A 21886-nucleotide genomic window follows, 5' to 3' on the forward strand; every position below is an offset into this window, starting at 1 on the left:
AGTCCCCTTGAATCCTGAGGGTCCAACTAGCCCACTAGGTACCTCCAGTAAGCACCACAGAGCTGCGTTGCAGAGAGGTGTAAAAAGTGGCACGGCCTGGACCACCTCTCTGCAACGCAGCTCAGTGGCGCTTACTGGAAGCACCTGGTGGGCTAGTTCCCTCAGGATTGAAGGGGAATTATTTCCCCAACTTAAAACGTGCCATAGGGCGTGTTTGCACACGTCACCTCAGGCCCCGTCCCCTCCCTGCCCCACTGTGTAAACACGCCCTGTGGCCGTTCTGAGTTGAGAGATTAAGTCCCCTTGAATCCTGAGGGTCCCTAGGGGCAAAATAGCCCACTAGGTACGTCCAGTAAGCGCCATTGCAGAGAGGTGTAAAAAGGGGCACGGCCTGCACCACCTCTCTGCAACGCAGAGCAGTGGCGCTTACTGGAAGCACCTGGTGGGCTTGTTGGCCCCCAGGGTCCCTCAGGATTGAAAGGGAATTATTTCCCCAACTTAAAACACGCCACAGGGCGTGTTTGCACACATCACCTCAGGCCCCGTCCCCTCCCTTCACCACTGTGTAAACGCCCCCTGTGGCCGTTCTAAGTTGAGAGATTAAGTCCCCTTGAATCCTAAGTGTCCCTAGAGTCAAACTAGCCCACTAGGTACCTACAGTAAGCGCCACAGAGCTGCGTTGCATAGAGGTGTAAAAAGGGGCGTGGCCTCAGAACACCTGTCTGCAACGCAGCTCTCTGGCGCATACTGGAGATACCTGTTGGGCTAGTTGGCCCTCAGGGACCCTCAGTATTGAAGGGGAATTAATTCTCCAACTTGCAACTGGCCAGGGGGCGCGTTTGCAGAGTGCTGCAAGGAGGGGGCGTGGCCTCCGGCGTGATGCCGGTCTTTTATTTATTTTATTTTTTTAAGAAGGAGGGCTGTGTGGCCGCCCTTCTTTTTCTAATTTATTGGCCCTGGGGACCCCATCCCCCAGGGCCTGCACCCTAATTCTTTTTGTTGAAAAAAATAAATTTGGAAGGGGGCCACGTGGACCCCCTCCCAAGGCCTTAATCGGCCCCGGGGACCCCAACCCCCGGGCCATGGCCTTTTTAAAAAAAATTTAAATTTTATAGGAGGGGGGCTGCGTTGCCCCCCTCCTCAGGCCATTTATGGCCCGGGGACCGGGGCCGGCTTTTGTTTTTTATTTAAAAAAAATATATATATTTATAGTAACACCTAGGACATGCTGGACAAACCGTATGTACCTATCACCATGACGATTTGCGTGATATTCATTAAAAGGTGACTATGCATACAATGAATCCATGTGAAATGTATTTACACCGCTAGTGAAGCTCTGACGTGTCTGACGCCCTACCGTGCCTAATCCCGGCACCCCCGCCGTTGGGTACTCTCCAGGTAGACACCCTTGTCGTTTATTTATACAAACATGGGTCGCTATTGACGGGCACATTTAATACACACACACACACCAAGCCATTCAAAGGGGATTCAACAAAAATTCGACCAAACTATGCAAGAAACCCCCCTCACGGTTAATAAAACACACATCCACCGCCGGATGTGTAATACTTTTTATTTTACTCTCTGGAAAGGAGACAAACCTCTCTTGAGTCACAGCCTGCTCCTGGCTGAGCCCAATGCTGTGTTACACCCACCAGTGCCCGCCGAGTGCCACACACCTCTGTGTTGTATTCCACCAGCTAGTGCGTATGCTATGACACTCTCTAGCCCATGTGCACTGTAGCACCACCCCGTGAATATGTCATGCCACACTTGCCTTCGCACGGGTTATATTGACCCATCTAACGTGCCTTCCTCGATGCCTATGTTATAACGCACAGCGCTATGCCATACATATTACATATTTTATATTACAACTTTAGAGACTTGTTAGGTTACACAACACTGCCCTGTGCATATTACACTCCAAGGCGCATATCGCATAGCACGTGCTAGTGCCTGTGCTATCTCGCGTTCTCCAATGAATCTGTCATTGCGCACAATGTATTGCATATTATATTTCACGCCCGGTTCATCTTATATCACACTTTTTGGTGCATAGTTTATACCATACACTATATCTAGTTTTCATTTTCAATCGTGCTCTCAGGACTATGTTCTATATAACACTGTGTTCACCTACCCTTTTCACGGGCATTACATTTTGCGATAGGGGGTGGAGGGTCAGGGGGTGTTTCTGCCAAGTGAGCCCGGAGTCACAGTCACAAACGTCCTCTTCTTCCTGAATAAAAGTGAGATTATGCTGCATCATATTTTCAGTAGTTCGCACAGACACACATTTAAAAAACAATAAAGTTCCGAATACCCACCTTCTCTGAACAGTTAGCTTGCTGCCCCATCCACCTCCTCCCTATCCTCTGTTGTCTGAATCCATGGACTAGCCTCCTCCCTCCTGCCGTGCATGGTCTGATGTGCTGCCACTGCCCTCCATTTAGCATGATGTACCAGTCCACTCCACCTGCCCTCCATTGCCCAATTCTATGGCCCATCATTGACCTCCTGCTTTGCCTCTGTGCTTAGCTTGCTGCCCCTATTCTCCTTCCCCCTGCCTCCGATGTCTTTGTGCATGCCCCTGCTCCATCCTTTTTGCCCACCATGTTCCATGGACCTGCCACTCCTGTCTAGTCTGAGTGTTCTGTTGAGCTGCCACTCCCCTCCCACCTGCCTAGCATTGTCAGATGACTGTAACCTGTCCCAGCCACCTCCATCCTGCCTGTCCACATGCCATGCCCCTATCCCCTTCCTCCTGTCCTCCATGGTCCATTTTTCTGCCACACTCTTCTGCCCTCCCTGGTCTGTTGTGCTGCAACTGCTCCTCCTGCCTGCCCCGCGCGGTCTGTTGTGAGGCCCCTTCCTCTCAACTCTCTTGTCTGTGCCCAGTTCCTGACCCTCCCTTCTATCCTCCATGGTCCTTTGTGCATGCCCCTGCACCCTCCTTCTTGTCCATCATAGCCATTGTGCTGCCACTAACCCTCCCGCTTGCCATACATGGTCTTCTGTGCTGCCATGGCCCCTCCCACCTTCCCTGTGTGGTTAGCTAGCCGCCCCTGACCCCCTCCCACCTTCCCTCCATGGTCTGTGTGTATGCCATCATAGTCTCACTGTGGCTCTCCATGGTGTGTCTTGTTTCTAGTGCCCATCCTGCCTGACCTCCATGGTCATCTTGCTGCTCCTGCCCCCTGCCCTCTGTTTCCATGTGCAGACCCCTATTCCCTCCCTCCTGGCTTGTCTGTTCCATTGTAATGCCCCTGATCCGTCCCTCCTGCCCTTTATGGTCTGTTATGCTGCAGCTTTCTCTCCTGTCTGTCCATTATGGTCCGCTAGCTTCCATTGCCTCTTTCCCCTCTGTTCTCTGTTATCCATGTGCATGGTCCTGTCTCCTCCCTATTGCTTTCTATGGATTGTTGTGCTGCACTCCCGTCGCGCATGCCCTGTGTTATTGTATTGTGCTGCTGCAAACCCTGATGGCTGCCCTGTAGGGTCAGTTTGGTGCACCTCTCCATGTCCCTCCTGTCCTCTGTTATCAGAGTCCATGTCCCTACCCCAATTCCTCCTGCCTACCATGATCCAATGTACCATACTTGCGAACATTTTGAACTTGGTATTGATTTTCCCCTTTGAGTTACATTGAAAAAGAGGAGATGATAGACAGGAGACAGATCAAATAAAGCCCATTTGAGCTTAAAAACATTGGACGTTTCCTGGCTGAAACAGGTCTGTTGGCATGTATGGTTGTACTACCACTGCCTCTTCCTTCTGCCCACAATGGTCTATTATATTGCCACAGCCTCTCTTGCCAGTCCTGTATTGTTGGTTTGTTGCCCCTGCCCCCCTTTCCACTGCCCTCCATAGTCTGTTGTGCTGCCACTGCCCTTCCTGCCTGCCCAGTGTGGTCAAATTGTTGCCTCTGCACTCTCCTACCTGCCTTCAATTTTCAGAGTCCGTGCCCCTGGCCTCTGCCTCTCAACAGTATCCCAATGAACAACTAGATTGCTAACATTCTATATTTATTACAAAAGTGTCGAACGTCTGACGTCATCTTGATGTAATCAAAACTTTAATACCTAGAGCATTTCCTTTAGAAATTACATATATGAGAGGGTCTTATTTGCATCAAACTTATGGTTAGTGCTCTAAAAAACTAAAATGAGGACATATTTTCTGAGTTTTCAAATAGCGACAAAGAACTTTTAAATTATTTGTAATCTTTATGTTTTTTTATCCAGTTGACCACTTGATTAAATGTTGCACTTAGGGGAGAGGATGTGGTGTTACTTCCAGAGCTGCAGACTTTGCAACTGGGGAACCAGGTTGGAGTTTCTGCTTCAGCTCAACATTCTGTGATTCTGGTAAAATCACTTAATCTCCCCATGTCTACAACCACAATTAATTTGATCTTGTGTGATGTAACCAATGCTCATGTAAAGCACTCCAATACCTGACAAGTCTGCACTATATAAAACTGCAAATACACAAAAAATAAGTGTTTTGCACACTTCTGTCATTGGGCTACATGTGGGCTACATCTGGGTGATATTTGTGCTGCATTTGGGCTCTTTTGTCTCTGGTGGCCATCGTGGGAGATTTATTTGTTATGAAGTTTCCTAATTTCCTCATTTACTGCAGTCTCCTCAGTAGGAAATACTTTCAGTTTTTTACTTTGGTTCCATCAAGAAGGCATTCAGATGTGTCACACATTTGCCATAAATTCTGAATGTTAGCACTCTAGTTGCTCATTAGATCACTGTAGTAAAGCTACTGCTCACCACGGAAGTCTGCTGCTGGTATTAAAAGTGAATGTTTCAGTCTGCATATCAGAATTTTTTAATGAAATAGAAGAGGATTTGAGAAGTCACTCAAAATGTACCCTAATTTTTCTTTCTTCAGCACTAATCATAATTTCTATGGCAAAATGAACCCCCTCATTGTGTTCCTTTTTAAATTAAATGTTTTAAGTGTTACCAGTTTATTCCAATCAAGAGGGCTTCAGGTGTGCCATAATTTTGACATAAGTAAGACAGTAAGCACTCTAGTTGTTCTTAAGAACACTCTGGGACATTCTGTCATTGGGCTATACTTGGGCTACATCTGGGTGATATTTGTGCTACATTTGGGCTCTTTTGTCTCAGGTGGCCATCTTGGGAGATTTATTTGTTATGAAGTTTCCTAATTTCCTCATTTACTGCAGTCTCCTCAGTAGGAAATACTTTCAGTTTTTTACTTTGGTTCCATCAAGAAGGCATTCAGATGTGTCACACATTTGCCATAAATTCTGAATGTTAGCACTCTAGTTGCTCATTAGATCACTGTAGTAAAGCTACTGCTCACCAGGGAAGTCTGCTGCTGGTATTCAAAGTGCATGTTTCAGTCTGCATGTCAGAATTTTTTTATGAAATAGAAGAGGATTTGAGAAGTCAAAATGCGCCCTAATTTTTCTTTCTGCAGCACTAATCATAATTTCTATGGCAAAATAAACCCCCTCATTTTGTTCATTTTAAATTAAATGTTTTAAGTGTTACCACTTTATTCTAATCAAGATGGCTTCAGGTGTGCCATACTTTTGTCATAAGTAAGACTGTTAGCGCTCTAGTTGTTCGTTAGAACACTCTGGGACATTCTGTTATTGGACTATACTTGGGCTACATCTGGGTGATATTTGTGCTACAAAGCATGAGAAAATAGTTTTCTCTCAAACATGATTCATGATATCACAGCAGAAGGCTTTTTCACATGGTAAAATCACCTTAGAACACACCACAATTCCTAAAATGAGTATGGTACCATCAACAAATGATTTATAATGTAACTAAAGTCTTAAAACCTTCTATTAACTGCAATGCTTTTTAATGGGGTGCTATCATGTATATTGGTCCCAAGATGGCTGCCAACACTTCTTGGATAAAGTACTGACAGCCAATCAGATCTCACGATGAGATGTGTGGTTAGGCTCCGCCCAGATATATCTATCTTTTTAACTCTAATTTTCTCAGGAACTACTGAACGGATTTACACCATTTAAGGAAAAGGCACGAGTCTGAACTGAGGACTACCCCTTTGCCAAATTTGGTGTAATTCCGTTCAGAAGTTCGGGCTGTAGCTGCGTCAACAGGTCCTATGGGAAAATGCATGGGGAAAACGCGTTTTGGGACCCCCCTTTTTTCTCGGCCCCCGCTTGACGAATCACCGTAAAACTTTCAGGATAGGAGCGGACCGGAGCTGGCCAAAAGTTTGGAAAATTTCGCGAAGATTTGTCAATCGGCGCCAACGTTATTCCAAATAGAATGTTGCGGAGTTACTATGGAAAATAGGTCCTAACTATAGCTACCTACTGGCGACTGCCAGTAGGTAATATATTTGCTCTTGACTTCAGGTGTTGCGTTCTGTTGCGTGTGGCCCGTCACTCTGATTCTAGAATCCTAAGGTGTCTAGCCCCAAATGATCTAAAAATATTAGCACCAGAATATAAACGAAAGGTGCCATTTCTCACTGGTAGATCCAGTGGGTGGGCCCAGGCCCAATTTCTCGGATGACCATAAAACAAAAATGATCTCCTGTAACTGACCAGTTTTAAAAGGCAAGGACCCTGAAGTTTGGTACCTCTCCAAGTGCGTTTATGGGTCCTTACAACACTCCAAAACCATGTCCACCTTTAAAAGTATTAGAAAGTAGTTGGGCACTTGCCTCTTTTTTTTTTAGCTTTTTTTGTTAGAGTAGTAGAATCAAATACTGATACAAATATGGGCCGCTCATATAAATAGTTCAGAATCCAATTTATACATAGAGTTGATCATTGTTAGTTACCATTTTCATTGTGAATCCTTAAAAAGGATAGCGACATCTTTGTGCCACCCTGTTACTAGGAGAACAGCATGGAATGATCACCAGGTTTGCATACATTTTTAGTTCCTTTAGTTGCACACGTCCGTTCTTCAAATGAGAATATATCAAAGACTTTTAGGAACAAGTCATTAATAGCTGGATGTGTAAAGACCTTCCAGTAGTGTGTAAGCTGCAGGCGAGCAATCAGAATGTCAAGGAAAACTAAATTAGATGCAAGTCTAGATGTCACCTGCAGTCATAGGCAACTAGATGTACAGCCACCACAGCTATTTTTGTGTGTGCAAAATTAGAGCCCAATATGATCTGATCACAGGATAACTTGTGAACTTATGTACACAAACTGCCAACTGAATTTGGCATCTGTGGCAAACAGTTGATAAATCAGGCTTACCTTTACTAATCCTTTTCGGGATAATATACAAGTCATATAGATTAGAGTACTGCTGCAAACTAAATTTGGCAAGTGATGTAACTAAAAAGTCCATAGACAGAGATTGGCTAAACATCTCTTGGGTTATCGCCTTACTCAGCCAGTTTGAACTTTTAATGGTCCACTGCAGCAGCTGGTTTTCGAGTGCATCAATGAACACATGAAAAGTACATATTTTTGTGTTGGCAGGATTTACTAGCAAAATACTCTGCGTCTAGCTTGGTCCTGACCGAACTGAGACTTTCTCTAATTTGTAAGTACATAAAGAATTCATGATATAAAATGCCAAATTATGTAACTGTGCTATTTTATGTCGTTTTTACAAACCATGGAAAATAATTGGTGCAAGACTTTTAAGTTTGCATTAGCCATTTAGAGTGGTTTTGCACCTTAAGACTATCCAGCACTGATAGGTTATTACATAGTGGTTGATAGCCATGCTTTTGCAGGATGTGTTGGCATGTGCAGATGTCTCACAAGACTAGCGTTTTTGATAACCTAGAATATAACCGGTTTTGGAGGACTTTTAGGGGCGGAGAACTGGAAAAGAAGTAATACGAGTGGCTGATAGAGTATCCTCTTTGTAAACTAAATTGTTGTTGATTCATCTTGTGTTTATTTAGTAAGCATTTGCTTAAAACTGACCAGTAACAGAACAAGAGTTTAGGGATTGCCCATCCTACCTTTGCCAAGAGAAGTTAAACAAGCATTGGCATAGCCAATAGGTCTCGCCTTTGGGACCTTATAAGTGTTTAGCCATGCAACAGTTGCATAACTAAACACTTATAAGGTCCCAAAAGCGAGACCTATTGGCTATGCCAATGCTTCTTTTAACTGCTGCAATCTATTGAAGCCTCACGAAGAACATCGAAGCGGCAGTGCGGCCGCGAAAGTGATCGCCATCAAACATCAAAGCGGCACTGCGGCCGCAAAAGTGAAAGTAATCGCAGTAAAGCGCGACGCGCGCGTCCTCGCACATGCACTGTAGCTCTAGGCTGGCCTGGTAGTACTTTTTGGAGCCCTCACAAAATGTCTTGCCAGACCAGCGCATGCGCTGGGTCAGGCGAGACCTAAAAATGGAAGGGCTCACCACGGTCTTTTATGTCCCCATATGAATCCTGATATAGACGCATTTGATTTTTTTTTAAAAGGGCATCCGAAAATTTAGGGTTAGTGCATGACAGAGATACAATAATTTAAGTAACATAATCATTTTAATGAGGTTAGCACACCCTAATAATTTGAAGGGGGGGGGCATGTTTCCATTACTTTTAGAACCTGTGGCTTCCTACAAAGTGAGTGTATTGTTACAGGGTCTCAGGTTGTGTTAATTTGTTGGTAGCTATACCAGAGTTAATTAATCTTTGAGACTATTTCAGCATCATATGGAGGTTCTTGGCCTATGGTTAGCACCTGTGTTTATCTTTATTAAGTTTATATCCAAAACCTTACCAATTTGAGTGACAGCAGCTTCAATCACAGGCATGGCTGAGCTGCGGTTTAGAGTGTTGAGTTAACACACCACCTGAATTATAACTCTATTTGATCTATTCATCAAAACCCTAAAACTGGTCCCAGAGCATGTAGAGTCGGGAACGGGACATCCTTGTTTTCTTTCTTAGTACCATGGGAAATATTAAATGGGCTAGAAAAGTGAAAGTGGCCACTTATAGTTACCATTGCATTTGAGACCTAATACATAGCTTGTATTCACTTGATAACAGGTAACGGAAGTCCAAACCAATGCACTGGCCTCTGCACCTGGCCAAAAGTCTTCTCTGCATCAAGGGATATGAAGGACATTGTGGTGTTCCGCCTCTGCCCGGTCAATTATCATCACTGCAAGGTTAGTATGTCCTGTGGTATCTCTGCTGGGCATAAGCCTTTGTTGCCAAGGAATCACTAATTGCATAATTATTTTGTTTATTCTCAGTGATAGGTGTGCATATTTTTAAAATCTTAGCCCCCTTTGTTTGACAGTGTGTTGACTTAAATACATCATTAGTACCATTGTGTTGGTTTTATTCGTGCTTTCGTCACTTTGTACAGCTCTCTGATACCCGTAAGGGTCATGTTTGCGCTTTATAAAACTTTTCAAATAAATAAAAACTGAAATGGCACAATAGGAATTAATTTATGGGGTGTTAGTATTTATTTATTTATTTCAATAAAACCATCTCTTGGGCAAGGTTTCAAGATGAAAGAATTGACACACCTTGCATGATTTTAGTAATTTATTGAAGGGGAAAAGAGAGTAATTTCATTGGTGATTAATGTACCTAATTCTCTGGGTATAGCGACCATTCCTATGGCTTTGTTATCGGAACTGTATGGACAACCCATATGAGGTCATTTAATATTATTTGGGCTTTAAATGCTCCTTGTTTACCAGGTGGGGTCGAAATTGGCAGGGAAACGGTATACAGTGTACTCCTACCTCAAGCGTTATAAAGTCCAAATAGCAATGTTACAGGAAATACATTTACTGATGGCTGATGTGAAAAAAATGGCTAAATGGGGACATGTGTTTGCTGCTACATATTCATTTTATGCTAGGGGAGTGATTACATGGTTAGCAGCAGCCACTCCTTTTAAGCCCCATGAGACGATGATAAGCCCAAAGGGGAGATATGTTTAAGTGGCGGAAATCCTTAAGTATTATGACACCTTCCTGACTAACACTACGCCCCAATGTGGACGATAAAACATTCTTCCCTGAAATTATGACTAGTAGCCGATTATACTAGTAGCACGTTAATATGGGCAGGCCATTTTAATTGTGTCTTGGGTTGTAGATTGGACTAACTATTCCCACCCCCGCAAAGCTTGGTATGAAACCGGGTATAGAAACAATTTTAACTGGTTATTTCTGACTTTAGCCTAGTAAATATCTGGTGTCATTACCACTCACATGATAAGATCTACTTCTATTATTCAACTGTACATGGACGGCACAGTAGACTGGACTGTGTGTTGTGACATAGAGAAGGCATTGCAGTGTTTGATAATATCTCCTACTTAAACAGGTTTCTGTCCGATCACGCACCTTTGATCCTTACTCTGAAGCTGAGACCTTTATGGTCAATGCACATAGATGTATTGACAGATGGGGCTTTCATGTGGCATATGAAGGAGACATTTCTTCGCACACAGTCACAAGTCAACTGAGAGTTGTGCTAAGGAGTGGAAGGCATACAGAGGTGCTCTTACAGGGGAGTGTATGGCACTGATATTTGGAGTTAAGCGACAGTTGGACAGATCTTCATCCAATTTAGAAAATAAGCATGCACAGCAGGACTACTAGTTGAGAGAGAGAGAGAGAGATATGTGTCACATACACGTATTGCAATGTTAAAGAATACAAGGTGACTGGGTATTGTGGCAAGAGGCCCTATTAATGATAAGTATAGTGCATATTTGAAAGACTTCTTTTCTCAGGAGCTGACCGGGCCCCCAGATGAGATAGAGAAGATCTTTGAAGAAGCAGGACTTCCACACCTGTTGGGGGAGCAAAGTCTGCTTTCGGATTCCCTTATCACATTGGAAGAACTGACGGAGGCGTTGGATGGTATGAACAAATGTAAAGTGCCAGGTGCAGATGGCATCCCAGCAGATGTTTATCAAAAGATGCCTTCGCTCAAGTTAGAAAAACTGCTGGAGTGTACATTGAGACCCGTGAAAGAGGGCAGCTTCCTTCCTCACACAAAGAGAGAGGCACTTATAGTTTTGATTCCGAAAGAGGGCGAGGACCCTACATTGTTAACATCGTATAGGCCTTTGTCGATGCTCAATACTAACATTAAACTGATAAATAAAGCCTTTCCCCGTAGACATTTAGGCGCTATTAGGAGACATGCATTTGTTGAATGCATCTGAAGAAGAGTAAGCAATAGCATCCTTCTACCTGTAATGTATATTCGAAACAGTGAACTGCAAATGTGTGTGGGCAGAATGGCAAGGTATGGACTTTGGCCCTGTCTTTATAAGTTGGGTTACATTGTTATAAACAGAAATCAATGCCAGAGTACAAACAGGAGAAATAGTATTTGGCTCCTGGGCCTTGGAGAGAGAAACACGACAGAGCTGCCTGTTGTCATCATTGTTGTCTGCTTTGTAGTTGAGACCTCAGCATGAAAAATATGACAGGGTCTTGTTCCATGAGAAATTTGAACCAGGACATGACACACATCGTCTCCCTGTATGCTGTGCCTATGATGCATTGTTGTTTTTATTTGATCCAATTACTTCCGCCCTGTGCTTTCTGGACAAATTGGAGACATTTCAGCGGTATTGGGGCTGTGCACTAATTGCAGCAAGTCCCAGCTTTTACCATTGGGTAGGTTGGGGCGAGGTGAAGAGGTTCTTCCAGCAGACCCCGGATGGAATGGAAGAGACGCAATTTATGGTGTTTTAGAGTGGTGGTATCACAATTCTGGTAAGCCCATTGCTTACTTAATATGGGTAGGATGATGGATGGTTTAAGATGTTCGGTAGAATTTTGGAAAACTTTGCCTCTTTTGATTATGAGCCGGAAATCTGTACCGAAAATAGTGTTTTTGTCAGGATGCCTTTATGTTATAAAAACACTAAATGTCCTGTGCCAATCGACACGTTCTGAGGCCCATGTGCTCCGGTATGGGCAGGGAAATGCAGTTCGGTGAACCTTGATGCACTGAAACTCCCTTGGGTGGAGGGGCGTTTAGGCCTCCCGGATATATTTTTGTATTACACAGCAGCGAAATTGCAGCATGTAGTTCATTGGTTTGCCCGTAAGCTGGCTCTGATTTATCCGGAGTGGTCCTCCCTGTGTGATAGATGTAGTGCCCCGGAGGCCGACTTCTTGCATATGACATGGGTGTGTCGAAGAGTGGAGTGTTTCTGGAGTGATGTAGCTACTATATGAACATAGTGACGGGCATGGTTATGGATACGTTTTTAAAACAACTTTGCTAGACATATGGCTGAAACTAAAACATTGCAAAATTATGCTGTTAATGTGAGCATTAAAAACGGTCTTGGTGAAAAGGCACATCACTGTATATTTGGTCTCTCCAGTGGCCTCAGGGTTAGTGTTGTGGAAAAATAATTTATTAGAATTGGCCCTAGCAGACAAACACCATATGAAGTTAACTTGAGCAGATGACAAGATGACGGAGGACCTGGCCAATCAATGGATATGCTGATGAAAATATCTGATCCTCCCAATAATAGACCACCTTGAGGTAGGCACAAAAGAAGAACATCTGCATTTCCTTAAGGAGTGAGGCACTACTGAGAAGGGAGTAGAAGCATTTTCATGACTGAGATGTCCCGAATCTGGCATTGTAATCTGTAAAGAGTAATATGATGAAACCGTCAGGTGGGTTCTGGCACTATTCTTGTTATATGCTTAAAATTGTAATAAAAAGACTTTAAAAAAAGGAAAGGCTCACAGGCATACTTTCCAATATCCTTTTTCTTATTCACAATAGAGAGTGAGAGAAGCAGGTCAGTTGCAATCTCCTAGGTACAATCGCATCACATATAAGCAACTTCTGCTGTCTGTATATCCCTAAGGATGTCAAAACTGCCAGAAAAAGAGGAAGAAAATCGAGTGAAAGTTGTCTGGCAGGGGTAAATTGCTTTCCCTCCAATTAATCTTCGGTGATGGGATATCCAAAGATATTGGAGAAGACTCCTCACTCACTTATCGTGACATGCTTCATCATAGGCGTCTTTCCACACCCAGGTAAGATGGTGCTACCTGGGCGGACTCAACCAAAGCTGTTACGGGAGTTCTTATATAAAGTAAAAACTGGCCATGCAGGGAACCAGATGGGTGATGTTAAAAATACCTACAGGTATACCCAAACAATATGTTTATTCAGTGGGTACGCTTGCACGCTTCGCCATAGTTATGACTTTAGTGGCGCAGGGCAGTGCAGCACGTCTGCTTGCTGCGCTGCCCTGCGTCAAAAGGGAAAGGGCAGGAATGCGCAGTATATAGCCAATATGGCACATTCCTGTCCTTTCCCCATGTGTTGGCGCCGTTTTGGCAGCCTAGCACCAATTGCAGGCACCCTTGCACCTTTGTGTAAGGGGGACTGTGCTATAGGCAGGATTGTTTTTGTTCAGGAAGCGGCACCTCAATTTTGGATGCAAACCAAAATACCTAAATTCTGCTTCCTTAATCTCTTCCAAGCAGTTTCATGCTCTTCCAAAGTTTTTACCACTTTTATACCTGTCTTATTATATTCCATAATAAAATCACTTGATCACTTACTTAGTAAACATGAATGAATAGCATCCATATTAGATTCGGGTTTTATTTGTATAATCTCTTTCAAATATTTACCACATATTTTCTCTTTATCATTTTAACTGATTCTTTGTGTCCCATTAAAATCAGTCAGATCCGACATAGAAATTCCTCATAATTGAAAATAGCTACAAACACACTGCTGGAAAGTGAGTAAGAAAGCTCCAGATGCTCGTAGGTTACCCTTTCTGCAGCCAACTTAGGAAGATAAGTACACACTAAGCAAGTTTAAACCTTCATGATCTCAATATTCTCCTTAAATCTTCTTATCTATACATTGTCATTAAAACCACTAACTGAATGCTTTTCATGTATTGGTATCTTATGTCCTAAATCCGTATGATTAATTCCATTTGCAGCATCACTAGTTGTATTACAGTTAATAACGCCATTCCTAACATTTTACAGAAAGTGCTGTATCTTGTTTTCATTTTGGAAACTAAAAGCAAAAATGTGTGTGCTAATACCTAATGTTTTGATTATAAACTGATGAAAAAAATATTCACTTCTCAGTTCTTGTTAACCCCTTCGATGCTGCGCAGATTCCGCCGCTGTGCTGACGGAATCTTGCGCGGGTGTGGTCATGACGGAATGGTTCCGTCATGAGCACAGCTCAACCGTGGGTCATGACGGAACCATTCCGTCATGAGCACCGAAGGGGTTAAAGGACAAGAAAAAAATTCAAAATCAAAGTCCAGCTCATAAAAAATGTAGCAGTCTGTGTGTTTTATTTTTTTCAGTCTTTGAGCAAAAGTATTAGCAATGTTGAGAGTTTCATCTAAATTCCGTATTTCAAAGTCTTTTTCCTTCAAGGTGGTGGTTCTTCTGAATCAGTCTCTAGTTCTGGGTCTTTCTCATAGTAGTTATTGCACCTGTTGAAAAAGAAGTAATCTTTTTAATTTGTGTCATTATCTGAGATTTCAGCTAGAGATACACAATCTGGCAAAGCATACATCTGCTTAGGAACTCTGCTTCTGGCTGATCTTTCAATAATCAATGTTTCACTCTCATTAGCCTCCGAGGCGGACTGCCTTCTTGTCTCTAACTCCCAGTGTTTTTACCTGCAAGTTATTTTCCGGGGAATTTCCTCAGCCCCTACTTCTTAAGTGACAGTCTTCAGTTTTCAGTTTCTTTCAGCACTTCGGCTCACACTCGTATTTTGTTCAGGCTTTGTTTTGTCTGATTTCACTACAACAAATTTTCCTCATCCAAAGGAGGTATTTTCAACTGTGATTTTCAGTTTCAACTTGTCCAGCCTATGATTTTGATCAGTCTACTTCTTCTTGCTGCCACTCATGCTTTGTTCTTTTACACAGCAACAGCCCTTCACTCTGATCACTTTGTAACTGGACTTCCGGAGTTTCAAGCTCTTCATTTGAACTCTAACTCACTTTAAACTGTCACTTTAGATTTATCTTTGAACTTTTAACTTGATTGTCACTAGTTACCGAAGAAACATTTCCCCCCTCAGGATACACACTGCGAACTGGCCCTTTCTTCAGCAGTCTGTACACCTTGACCATCAACATCTGCCTGTTCAACTGCTCTGACTCTTTGTGTGAGCAGAGTGGGTACATTGAGGCACCCCCGTACATTTGACTTCAATATTGGTAGTCATGATAACTTAGTAATCTTCACGTCTAAACACCTTATGAAGGACGAACCCTGGTTCACAAGCTGTGTTTACCTGTCAGATTTCTAAAGCACTTGACCTGATTGTATGATGTAATTGTACTTGCCATGTTTGTATTCCTGTGGTGCTCAGGAAAAAACTTCAATAAAACGTTTTTGAAATAAACACCTTTTGAAGACGTGTTTATGAATGAAAATAAAGTCCCTTGCATTCGAGCTGTGGCATGGCTAATCTCTGTAGTCTTCTGTGTCTGCATCCACCTGGTGAAAGACCGATTTTACCACAAATAGCAATAATCTTGAACTGCATCATCAGTTATTGAAACAAATGCAGCTGAAGGTACATGTGCATGTCTCAATGCTCTGCCCATGATGATTTAATTGGGAGACAAACCTGTCTTCCTGTTTGGACTTTCCATATTCACAACACAAAGAAAAGTGCATCAGGCCATTTCCAACCTGTTGAGGCACAGTGTTTTGCCAGTTTGTTCTTGAGAGTACCATTTGTCCACTCCACCACACCGGAGGGATTGTGGTAGATAACTGCAATGGAATCATTGCTTGATCTCAAAAGCTGTACATATTATCTGTAGCACCTAATTTTTTAATTGAGTGCCCAGATCAGTTTCAACAGATGAGGCCAGACCGTGGTATCAACTCCCTCTACAAACATTTGGCTACTGAAAGGCTCTCTACTCCCTTAGTGGGAAAGGTCTTGACCCATTAAGAGAACAAGTAGACCATTACCAAGATCTATTTAAGGCCATTGCAAAGTGGCATCTAAATAAAGTCAATCTCATATATGGGCCCTCTGATTTGTAAACGGGATTCATGACAATAACATTCTTTTTATCTTGAGTGCTTATTTGGCAAAACTAGACAGCGGTCACATACATTCTTTGCAAAATGTTGAAATCCTGTATTTTCCCAATTCTTTTTCAATAGCCTAATCAGGCTATTTGTCCTGCATGAGCTTGATTATGCAAGTATTTACGAATGGGATGTAACATCGAGTCAGATAGAATATCCTTTTGATCTTTATTTACATAAAAATCCTGATAATTCTTTTTGTCATCCAATTTCATGCATTTTAACTTTTCATCAGCAGCAGCATCTTCCTATAGATCTCTCACCTTGATCAAATAAGTCTGCAGTGAGTCCATAAAGAAACAGTTTACATTGTTTGAACACTAACATTATCATTTGCCTAAATCTCATCTTAATTTTTCTGAATCACTGTCCCTTTCTGCAAGGCACAATACCTTGCCATTTGGTCAACATACTTGGTTCCTAATGTGACTGAATCCTTGCTAGCCTATTGGACTTGACACTGTACAACTGTCACTTCTTTTGGTTTCTGAATTATGTCCAACAAATCCAATATGTGCATACTATTTTTAATTGAAGCACCTGAAGATATCATGAACCCTCTTTGTAACCAGAGTTGGCTGTAATCATGCACAACACCACAACCATACTGGCTAGTTGTATAGATTGTCGCATTTAAATTCTTTGACAAGTAGCAAACACTCATTATGGCAATTAATTCCACCAGTTGTATCCCTTGTTCATGATGTCTCAACCTTGATAATCTTGTTTAAAAGAATTTCAACAGAGTATGGAACATACACAATTAAAGTATGGCCCATCACAGTTCCTTCACTCACTTTGTTCTTTTTCCAGACAAACTGCTGCAGTCAAATTTAGACTTCCTTGAAGTCTACAGCAGCTACTGCATCCAACAATTCTGAAAGACAAGCAATTGGGAGCATGAGCCCTCCGTGTTTCGGAGCAAGTGTTGAGAGTGCACGCCCATCTTTTTCATGGCAGAGCAAATAATTTTTTTTAATTGTAATCCGGCATCCTGAGTGTGAGCAAATGACTCAAACTCTCTTTCAGTTTCTTAAATGATTCAAAGCACTTGCCATCAAATGGTACCGGATCTTGAACATCTTTACATATCAGCCTTACTAAAGGCTTTGCAATCTGTGAAAAATCTGAAATCCATTAACAGTAACCATCAATTCCCAGAAACATGCGAACCTCTTTTTGAGTGGTAGGGGCATTCAGTTTCAGAATTGAAGAAAAGCTTTCTTTTGAGACGTTTGGTACACCGTTTTCAATAGGGTGTCCGGGTTAGATAACTTCCTTCTCACAGTGCAGCATTTTTGTTGGGGGACTCTATGCCCTTTTTCCGCCAAATGATTCAACAGTGATATAGAGTCAATTTTACAATCTTCTTTCGTATTGGTTGCTAACAAGAGATCATCTATGTACTGGACTAGAACTAAATTATATGGTAATATCACCCTTTCAAAATCTTTTTTAAGAATTTGAAAGAAAATTGAAGGACTCACTATATACCCCTGTGGGATTCTACACCGCACAAGAACTTTATTAAAAAAAAAATAATTTAAAAGGGAACTGTGAACCCTCATTCAATGGTATTGAAAAGAATGGTTGGCACAAGTCAATCACAGTGGACCATTCTGCCTCTGTTTGGAATTTGGAACATTATTACTGCTGGATTTGTTACCAGAGGACAAGGAACCGCAATTTAATTAATCTTTCAGAGTTCTTGAACAGTTCTCCATTTCCCACTTGGTTTCCTAATTCCTATTATAGGATAATTGCATGGACTGCCAAGAATCTCTTGAAGGATTCCTTGTTCAATCATTTTCTCACTCACTGGTTTTACTCCCTCTTCGGCCTCTTTAGTTAGCCTGGACTGTCTAGTGCTGGGGGATATTGCATCTTATTTCACCTTTATTTTCACTGGTTCTGCTGTTTTTACCAATCTAATTTCCTTCTCTGAAAATTCCTATAGCTCCTCTCTGACAGTAAGTCTTAAATCTGGATGGAGGTCTTCTTTTGTCAAAACTGGGTATATCTCAACTCTGGAGTTCTCTGCACTAAAGAGAATCCTCATCTTGTGTTTCTATTGCAACACCATCTAGTGTGCAGTATTAACTCAATTCATGTTACAAAGTGATCCCTTCTAATCAAGTACACTGGGCTCAAATCAATGTGGCCTAACTGCTAGGCCGTCGGCCTCAGAGCCGGGGAACCAGGTTCGAGTCTCTGCAGGGTCGATGAACAATCTGTGATTCTGGGCAAATCACGTAATCTCCCCGTTCCTAACAAAAATGAATGTGTCCGTCTATAACGTAACTGGTGCTTATGTAAAGCGCTCTGACACCTTCGGGTCTAGTATGTACTATATAAAACTCCACACAAAAAAACTGATGTTTATTCTGCATTTGTTTTATTTTGACTGGTTCATCTGCTGAAACCTGATTAACAATATGTTTATTGTTGATCCCTACATCGTAGACTGCATCGCTGGAGCTACTGGCAGTCAAAACATTTTCTGACTTTGCATGTTCTGCATTTTTGACATTGCATTATTTTTCTGCACCTGCTGATTTTGTTGTATATTATCCTGGATTCTGTCTACATTCTCTCTTCAAATGCCCGATTAGCCCACAAAAATTACAAGCTGTAGTCTTTTGCAGCATTTCAACATTTCCAATTATCTATGCAGAATTCCGAGATGTGACCAAAAAACTCTGCTGCTCTACGCGGAGTTCCACAAGCAGCAGAGTGCGTTACGTTCGCACTGATTTTTAGCGCTGGGTTTTTGTCCCGTGCTGTAAAATCAGTGCGAAAGGCACCATGCACAGCACAAGAGAGCGCTGCTTCTTTCTGCCGCTCGAGTAGATATTCTACTCGAACTGCAGCTTCCTCAACATGAACGGAAGGTTTCTCAATGCAGGCGGTAGCGACCATCCGCGACTGCCCGCGTTGAGAAATCTCGGTAGGAGGTGGTCTGGAGTAAGATTTTCCCTGCTCACGCTCACCAATTTAACATTGGTGAGCACGAGCGAGGAAAAGAACTCTGCTCCTCTGACTTTTTTCGGAACTCCACTCGGAGTGGGGAAAACTCTGCAAACTCCGCGAGCAGAGCAGAATTTCACGCCCAGGCCTAGAAAGAAGCACATTATTTGCATTTGAGTTAGTGCTGTATTATCTGTTTTTGATAAATACAAGAAACAGCTGAACATCTGTTTACTGCTAGGCTACCGCTAGATCTCTGCTTTAGCAAGGATAGTTAACCAGCTCAGGGATTGGAAAAATAAAGTAATATCTGAACGCATATGTAGGTATAGAGCGAGAGCTTTAGGTTGAACCTGAAGGAATCAGTACCTTCATGATCATAGCAACATGAGGGGTTATACAGTGCAAACACTATAAAGGAGATGCTTCAAATGCTGGAGCAGATGGCTTCTGATGTGCACTTCGTTCATAGTATTAATTATAAAAGCAAATACACAGTATATGTTTCTGGAAGTGCTTAGATTCATAGAAGCTGTTGATCTTAGGAAGAAACTGGCATAGATCTCAAATTCCCAAAACACTAATGCTTAGACCTGGCCACATCGTTTTATCTCTCTGTGCTTCAGTGCTTTAATGGCCTGATCAACCAAAGTTTCAGCTGTAGGAGAAGATGGATAGTGTGTATGAGAGGAGAACAGGATGTGTACACAACTCATTGGCAGTTCAGAGTTCAAAGCTAAAACTTGTATTTAATATTTTCTATGTAGTGGGCACTTTTTACGTACAATAAGCTGAAGCCCGGAAAAAATGTAAATTATGCTTGTGTAATTTTGTGGATTTCACGTTATGCTATTTAAGCTAAGTTTCCACAGTTATGTCACTTTGCATAATTACTCCACCGAACACTGCAAAGTATAGCACGGTAGAGCAGTGACAATGCCAGAAAGTGGGCGGCTGTTGTTCCTGGCCATTGTATTTTTTTGTGTTTTTTGTTTTTGTTTTGTTTTTTAGTGAGAAATGTTTGCAGAGTTGTCATGAGAGAGCATTTCACCCTAAAACATAGCACTAAATGACGGATTTGCTTTTCACATTATAACAAATAATTTCAAATAATGTTCCATAAATGTTGCTTTATTACACCAAAGCTAATTGCACATATTTCGCACACCGCTAAACAAGATACGTTTTCTTTCAGTCAGCCCCAAATTCCTAGCACCTATACATTTAAATAAGGACATGTGTGTATATATATATTTTCACTTGCAGTGCCTTATTTTGGTGACATCCTTATCGAACGGTGATGTCCTCTGCATGGTATACCGGCATGTTCTCCTGCCATGATTGACGACCTGCATGTGAAACTGGTATCCTGACATTTATTTAGACCCTGTGTCACACTATTCTAGCATGTGCGCAGAGGCCGAGACCTGTTCTGTGATCAGGAGCGGCGCACCAAGTGTGCCCTCAAAGAAGACAGTGTCTGTGTTTGGGTGTGTCACATGCGTGGTAGTGGCAGCGTATTTGTTTCTTGAATATATAATATGTAAGAGAGGGTGCGGTTTACTGACTCCTCTAGTGTAAAGTACCAAGGTGTCACAATGGTAACAGTAGTACATAAATTGTTTGCTCTACCCCCAAGTCATCAAACAAGTAAGTAAAAGTACAGTTATTTTGTAACCGCTAATTAAGACGCAGCAATTATCTCATCTTAAGGAAAACCAGTTATATTCAGTTGACCTAAGCAAAACTTAGATTTATATAGTGCAGGCAGCACAATGAAAAGGTGGTTGTGAACCAAATAAAATAATGTGTTGCAGAGTACTGTACAGTCCATCTAGACTATTATATAGTAATGGTAGATAAGGTTCAGGAAGTCACAGTAGCTCACTCTTTGTCACATAGAATGGCTGGTATAGATGTGGGGGTAATTGACAATGTTTCAACGCTTAAAAGACTCAGCCAATGGGTCCTAGTACACAAGCTGTCTGGTTGAGTCGAAGATAATGGTATGTCCACATTTGTAAGTGTAAAGGGATCCAGTATAACACAAATTATATGCTAGTTATTCCATGTGGTCGGACAATTGTAATAAAGGTCCAAGGCCAACAAGTCCCCATTGTTGACTGATAGTTCAGAAGTCTATGTACAGTGTCTGCGGCTGAACTTAATCAGCACGTCATCAGGAAAAGTGCACATTGTGCACGCTTTCTGGAACGAATCCCTAGCTCATGTAAGCTAAGCTTGGGGAATCTATTATGATCATCAGTTCGTGTTTTTTGATAACCAACTTCCACAAGGAGTATTAGTGCAACTTGGATGCTAACGGTTGATGAGCCTTACTCTATTTATCGTAGGGACAGACTTGTCCCTCGTTCTCACCCTGTCTCCTTTGAGGTAATTCCTGGATAACACGTAAGCCAGGAAATTCATTTACCTGTTCTTATTTTTGCAAATCCTTCAACAACAAAACAGTTCTTGTATGCTTTGAATACTGAGCGGGGTGTAAGATATGAGACTTCGGTCCAATGCCCTTCCTTGTGCTGGGACCTAATATCCAAACAAACCTTTGATGTGTGGATCATTTTAAGCATTTTCCTATGATACCTAATCTCCATTACCCAGGGAGACATGGAGCTCACTCGTCTAGTGGAAAAAGCAGCTGTTGCAGTGTCCCAGGGAACATTCCCATAAATAATAATGGTGCTGCTACATCGAGATCGATCCACACACTACTAAATAGATTTTCAGATGCCAAAATAGATTATTTAGTAGGGTTGATACCTCTTAAGATCCTGTTGTGTTAAATCTTGTTATTTCTTTCT

The 21886-nt window shown here is 42.1% G+C and overlaps 1 protein-coding gene across 8 annotated transcripts in view; it reads left to right on the plus strand.

Annotated features, from left to right (window-relative positions):
• The window catches only part of IKZF5 (IKAROS family zinc finger 5), a 67271-nt gene that overhangs the window by 9737 nt on the left and 35648 nt on the right, over positions 1-21886 (plus strand). For 5 of the 8 annotated variants that reach the window (XM_085601800.1, XM_085601780.1, XM_085601756.1 and 2 more), the window contains exon 2: positions 9022-9143. The gene's annotated coding sequence lies outside the window, so the exon portion shown is untranslated. Of the gene's footprint in view, positions 1-9021; positions 9144-10735; positions 10866-12853; positions 13026-21886 lie in introns of all 8 variants that reach the window. The other 3 variants (XM_085601790.1, XM_085601770.1, XM_085601764.1) reach the window with 2 other exon arrangements.

The sequence above is a fragment of the Triturus cristatus genome, chromosome 1_2, assembly GCF_964204655.1.
Source record: "Triturus cristatus chromosome 1_2, aTriCri1.1, whole genome shotgun sequence".
Taxonomy (NCBI): domain Eukaryota; kingdom Metazoa; phylum Chordata; class Amphibia; order Caudata; family Salamandridae; genus Triturus; species Triturus cristatus.